The sequence below is a fragment of the Cebus imitator genome, unplaced genomic scaffold, assembly GCF_001604975.1.
Source record: "Cebus imitator isolate Cc_AM_T3 unplaced genomic scaffold, Cebus_imitator-1.0 Scaffold581, whole genome shotgun sequence".
In the NCBI taxonomy this organism is placed as follows: domain Eukaryota; kingdom Metazoa; phylum Chordata; class Mammalia; order Primates; family Cebidae; genus Cebus; species Cebus imitator.
Genome location: NW_016107896.1, coordinates 326,788 through 333,603, shown reverse-complemented (window position 1 = coordinate 333,603; position 6,816 = coordinate 326,788).

The window sequence follows — 6,816 nt, the reverse complement described above, 5'->3', positions numbered from 1 at the left end:
GGATTGTCACCCCCACTCATGAAAAGAACAAACTGGGTAAGAGCTGAATCTCACCCATAGATGCAGTATGTAGTTGGAATTTCAACTCTCATATGTAAACATCCAGCCACAGTTGAAATGGCAACTCAATTTTAAACCCAGGTCATAGGTAAGTGTGAACTTTTTTATCAGAAACTAACCAATTGGGTCAAGGTGCAGTGGCTCAGGCTTGTAATCACAGCACTTTGGGAGGCCAAGGTGGATTAATTATCTGAGGTCAAGCATTTGAGACCAGCCAGGTCAACATGGTAAAAACCCATCTCTAATAAAAATGCAAAAATTATCTGGGCGTGGCGGCATGTGCCTGAATCCCAGCTACTCGGGAGGATGAGGCGGGAGAATTGCCTGAATCCAGGAGGTGGAGGTTGCAGTGAGCTGAGGTGCACTGCAGCCTGGGTGATACAGTAAGACGTCAACTCAAAAAAAGAAAAACAAGAAACTAGCGAATTGGAGAAATATTTACTTTTATATGTGGGCTTAGAGCCACAGGTATGATCATGGGCCAGCACAAAGATCTCAGACCAAATTGCAACTCTCATGCATTCCGTATAAAGCCCTTGGATGGTAAAGGGAGTGTTTTCACAGAGCTCGGCACAGAGCTGACATTCTGACACTCATGTGCAACTAGCCTGGAGTAAAAACTGGCATCCTTCCACAGGAACACAGCCCACTTTTGAGGTTCTGAATCTTCCACCCAGAAACAGCCATAATCTGGAGAACTAACTCTCTGTCTCTCTCTCTTTTTAAGACAGAGTCTTGCTCCGCCATCCAGGCTAGAGTGCATTGGCACAATCTCAGCTCAGTGCAACCTCTGCCTCTCAGAGTCAAGTAATTCTTGTACCTCAGCCACTTGAGTAGCTGTGATTACAAGCATACACTACCACACCTGGCTAATTTTTGTATTTTTAGTAGAGATGGAGGTTTACCATGTTGGCCAATCTCGTCTCAAACTCTTGGCCTCAAATAATCCACCCACCTTGGCCTCCCAGAGTGCTTGGATTATAGGCACGAGCCACCATGTCCAGCTGAGAATCGACTCTTATATATGGATTTGATACACATGTGAGTCGGTGACCGTCAGACCAAGATCCAGCACACCTATGAGGCTGTGCCCCTACTAAGGATACAGTGTGCAGGAGGAATTGAGAGTCTCGGGGAGAGATTCAGTTTACCATTAAGATTCTTACTCATGTATTTAGACCAATCACACACAAGGTGTTGACTCTCATACCTAAAGCTGGAACGTGTGTGGGATTGTTCATCTCATCCCTGGACCTTCCTACAAGTGCAACTCTGACACATGCCTGTGCCTAGTATCTGATTGATTTGACTTCCCTTCCTAGGCCATGCCCACAGATGAAAGTCTAATATTTCTCTGGGCCCCACACTTAGGGGATGTGATCTCTACTTCTGCTTTGGAGCTGCCCACAGAGAGGACATGCGTGACATGTTGCTTGGCCCCCGCACCCAGGTTATGTGACTCTTCTGCCTGTGCCCTGCCTACATGGACCATTTTGACATATTGCAGTGTCCAATACCCTGGTGATGTCACCCTTCTGCCAGGCTCTTTCTATAGGGGTATTGTGACATATCTCTGCACTCATTAATCAGGTGTTCGGACTCCCTGTTCCAGCCTGGTTTTTGCTCACTTAGGGGGCCTTTTACCTATTGCTGAACACTGCACCTAGCTAATCTGATGCTTTTTCTCTTCTTTGGTTCTGCCCAAAGGGTGATTTTGACTCATTGCCGTGCTCAGAGTGAAGGTGACGTTACACTTTTGTCTTGGACCTTACCTTGAAGGCATTGTGACATATTTCTTAGCTCAGCATCAAAATGAGGCGTCTTCTTACTAGACTCTGCCAACATGGGCATTGTGACATATCTCTGACCCAGAAACTATTTGATGTTCACGTCTCTTCTCTTACAATGACTTTGCTCATAGAAGAGACTATGAACTATCTCTGGGCTCAGCAAATAGGTGTTGTGACTCTTCTCTACTGCTTGGGCTCTGCTCATGAGAGAATTGTGATGGATTGCTGAGCCAAGCAGCTAGGTAATGTAACTCTCTTCTCTCTTGCCTGGGCCCTGCATACATTGTGTATTGTGACATGGGGCTTGGTCCCAAACTTAGGTAATGCTACTCTCTTGTATTCATCACCTAGAACACCTAGGTGATGAATGAAAGTTATGTCATAATACCCTCTTCTGCTTGGACCTTTCCAAAGAGGAGATTGTGGCATATCACTGCACTCAGAACCTAGGAGGTCTTCTCACCTTTTTTCCCAGGCAACACATATATTGGGAATTAGGACCTATCACTGGCCCCAACACATAGGGAATAAAAGACTCCTTCCTGTGTTCTGCTGACGTAGAACCTTGTGAAATATCTCTGTATCTATTACTCAGGGGATCTGACTCTCCACTTCTGCCTGCACCCTGTTCACAAGAAAGATTGTGACATGTCGCTAGACCCAGTAACCAGGTGCCATGTCTCTCCTGCCTTGGCCTTTCTCACAGGGAGCTTTGTGAAATGTCACTGGGCCTAGCACCCACGTGATGTGACCCTGCTGGCCTGTGTCCTGCTTTCAGGAGAAGATTGTAAATACCCCTGGCCAAGGATCCAGATGAGGTTACTCTACTGTCTGGTCGCTGTCCTCTGAAGACATAGTGGTACATCCCTAGCCTAGCACCCAAGTAATGTGACACTCTTGTCTGCTCACTTCCTACAGGTGAAATTGTGACATATATCTGGGGCCCGCTCACAAATGCAATAATGACTCTCATACCTCAAATCAGCCAATAGGAGAGATACTGTTATTCGTAGCTAGCTTAGAAAAATGGGTAAGACCCTGAGTCTTCTCTTTTTATGAAGGTTATTCAAGGCTACTGCTCTCCTGCATTTCACATAAGCCCTTGGGTGGTACAGAGTGGCACCAGAGCCCAGCACACAGGTGACATTGTGTTTGTCATGTGCACACACCACCAACCATAAAGACTGTCACCCTCAAACATGGACAGACCCCACTGGTGAGGTCTTGAATCTTACATGGATACGTAGGCCACAGTTTTAATGGTGACTCATTTCTAAACTTACCTTATGAGCAGGTGATGACTCTCTTTATCCAGCCAGTTGAAAAGATGTTGATTCTCATACCTGGACTCAGGACCACAGGTACAATCACAACCACAGCATGAAGGTATCACAGCATATTGCGACTGTCATGTATATTATATAAAGCCCTCAGGTGGTACAGGGAGTGTCTAACAGGGTGCAACACTCAGGTGAGATTGTGACGCTGGTATGCACACTAAGTTGACAGTAAGGCTTGTCGCCTTTCACATGAACACAGCCCACTACTGGGGTTCCAAATTTCAGACCCTTAAACAGTGAAAAGTTTAAAAATTACCTCTCATACCTGGATCTGATCTCCAAGTTAGCTGGTACTCTCAGAAACAAATGTGGCACACCTGAGAGGCTGCGACTCCATGAAAGCGACACAATTTGCAGAAGGGATTGAGTCTCTCATGCACGAATCCAGTTTCCAATGAGATTGTAACTCACGTGGTTAGGAAAAAAAACAGAAAGTATTAATACTCACACTTATAACGAGGACATGTGCAGAACTGTTAGTCTCATCCCCGGACTTCCCTGCAGGTGTGGTTGTAAAATATGCCTCTGCTCAGCACCTGAGTGAAGGATTCTTCTGCCTAGGCCCAGCCTAGAGATAGAGTCGTGACGTGTGGCTGGGTCTGCCCAGCTGATCACCAGCATCTACCTAATGTGACACTATTCTCCTGCCTTGGTGGCCGCAGGAGGCATTTTGAAACATTGCTGGGCCCTGCACACAGGGGATTTGAGTCTCTTGCCTTGGTGCTGGTCACAGAGAAGTGTCGTGGCATATAACTTGATCCTTCACCCAGGTTATATGACTCTTCTGCCCTGCCCGCCTTGGCCATTGGGACATACTGCTGAGTTCACTGCCTGTGCTATGTGACCACAGGGCCCTGCCTGCCAGGGCACTGTATCTCTGCACCCATTACCCAGGTGTTGTGACTCCATGCCTTTCTCCTGCTAACAGGGCATTGTGATCCTTCACTGGGCCCAGCACTTAGTTGATGTGACTCTTTCTGTCTTTGCAGGCCCTGCCAATAGGGGAGATTAGGTCATATCGTGAGGCCCAACAAAAAGCTGACGTTACTGGCCAGGCACAGTGGATCATGCCTGTAATCCCAGTGCTTTGGGAGGCTGAAGCGGGCAGATCACAAGGTACAATATTGTGAAACCCTGTCTCTACTGAAAATACAAAAAGCAGCTGAGCATGGTGGCAGACACCTGTAATCCCAGCTACTCAAGAGGCTGAGGCAGGAGAACTGCTTGAACACGGGAGGTGGAGGTTGCAGTGAGCCAAGATGGCACCACTGCACTCCAGCCTGACAACAGAGAGAGACTCTGTCTCAAAACAAAAACAAAAACAAAAACAAAAAACTGACATTACTCTTGCTCAACCCTACCTTCAAAAGGCATTGTGACATGTTGCTGAACCTAGCAGCACCAAGCTGATGTGAGTCTCCTGTCTAAATCCTGCCCACAGGTGACATTGTGACAGATCTTCTTGCCCATCAACTATTTGATGTCATTCTCCTCTTTTACCTTGGCTTTGCTCATAAAAGAGACTGTGACATATTTTTGGGCTGAGAACCTAGGCGATGTGAATGTCTCCTCTTACCTGGGCCATGCCCACAAAATAAAGCGACTTATCACCAGAACACAGTGATGTGATTCCTCTGCCTAGTCCCTGACCACAGAGGTAATTTTGACATGTCTTTGGGCCCATCTTAAAGACGACTGGACTCTTCTCACTGGGATCTGTCTATGGGTAGAATAGTGACTTATCACTTGGCCCAGCACCTGTATTATGTAACTTTTTTCTTGAATCCTACTAACAAAGGTTATTGTGGCATACCTCTGGGCCCCTCACCTGGGTAATGTGAGTCTCCTGCCTCATTCTTTTCCTCAGAAAGTATTGTGACATATTTCTTGACTATGTGAGTTACATGTAGGTGATGTAATTCTCTTCTACTACTTGGGCTCTGCCCAAGTAGGGATTGTGATGTATCCCTGGGCCCAGAACCTAGGTGACATGACTCCCCTCTCTGACCTGGGGCCAGCATACTTTGTGTATTTTGACATATAGCTGGGACCAACACCTAGGCAATGTGACTCCTGCCTTGGCCCTGTCCACAGGTGTATTATGACATATCTCTTTATTGATTACCTAGGTGATGTGACTTTCTTCTGCTGCCTGGGCCATATCAAAAGGGAGGATTGGGAAATGTTACTTGACCCAGCACCTACGTGGGCTTTGCGTATGTTTGGTATTGTGATGAATCACTGGGCCCACATTTATAGGATAGGAGGCGTCTGCCTTGGTTCTGCACACAGAGGGACTGTTACATCTCCCTGCATCCATCATCTAGAATATGTGACTTCTGTTCTTCCTGCCTCCTGCCCACAGAGAAGATTGTGACATATCACTGGGTCCACCATTAAGGTAATATGCCTCTCCTGAGAGGGTGTTGCCCATACTGAGCATTGTAAGATGTTACTGGGCCCAGAACCTGTGTGATGTGACAATGTATTCTGTGCCTTGCTTTCAGGAAGGGATTGTAAAATAAGATCTCTGCCTGACTACCCAGGTGATGTGACTCCCCTGCTTGCTCTCTACCCACAGGTGGGATTATGACATATATCTTTGTCCAGCTCACAGGAGAGATGATGACCCTCTTCCTTCGAGCCAGCCAATGTAAGAGATACTGTCATAGCTAGGCTTACTGAATTAGGTGAGATCCTGGGTCTCTTCTTTGTATGACAGTTATGGAGAAAGCACTGTATGTATTGCTGGGCCCAGAACAAAGGTGATTTGAGTCTCTTACCTGGACGCTGATTTCAGGGGCATCGTGACATATCTCTGGACCCTGCACCAGGTGATTTGACTTGCCTCTTCTGCCTGGGCCATACCCACAGATAAACAGTGACTTATCACAGAGCCCAGCACGGAGGTGATGTGATTCTTCTGCCTGGTCCCTGCCTACAGGCATTATTGATATATATTAATACATATTAATACCTATTAATACATATCAATACATATACATATTTGTGGCCTCAGCATGTAGATGATGTGATTATTTTCTTTTCCTTTTCTTTTCTTTTTTGAGATGGAGTTTCACACTTGTTGCCCAGGCCGAAGTGCAATGGCTTGATCTCGGCTCACTGCAAGCTCCGCCTCCTGGGTTCAAACGATACTCCTGCCTCAGCCTCCTGAGTAGGTGGGATTACAGGCATGAGCCACCACACCTGGCCTAATTTATATTTAATGTAGATTATTTTATATCTTCTATGATGAATAATGGAATGCACAGCTTTTTAATAATGGAAGCTTTAAGAACTCAGGAATGAACAAGCGGCTGTTGGCTGTCTAGGTTTTTCATGGGTCCACACTTAACACTGAATTTATTTTCTCTTAAATACCAAGTTTGTTTCTCCAAAGTAGGTGCATAGCACAAACAAATGAGGGGTTCTCCTAGGAGGCGGACGTTGCAGTGAGCCGAAATTGTGCCACTGCACTCTAGCCTGGGCAATAGAGAGATACTTGGTCTCAGAAAAAAAAGACGGGTTCGGCCGGGCGCGGTGGCTCACGCCTATAATCCCAGCACTTTGGGAGGCCGAGGCGGGTGGATCACGAGGTCAAGAGATCGAGACCATCCTGGTCAACA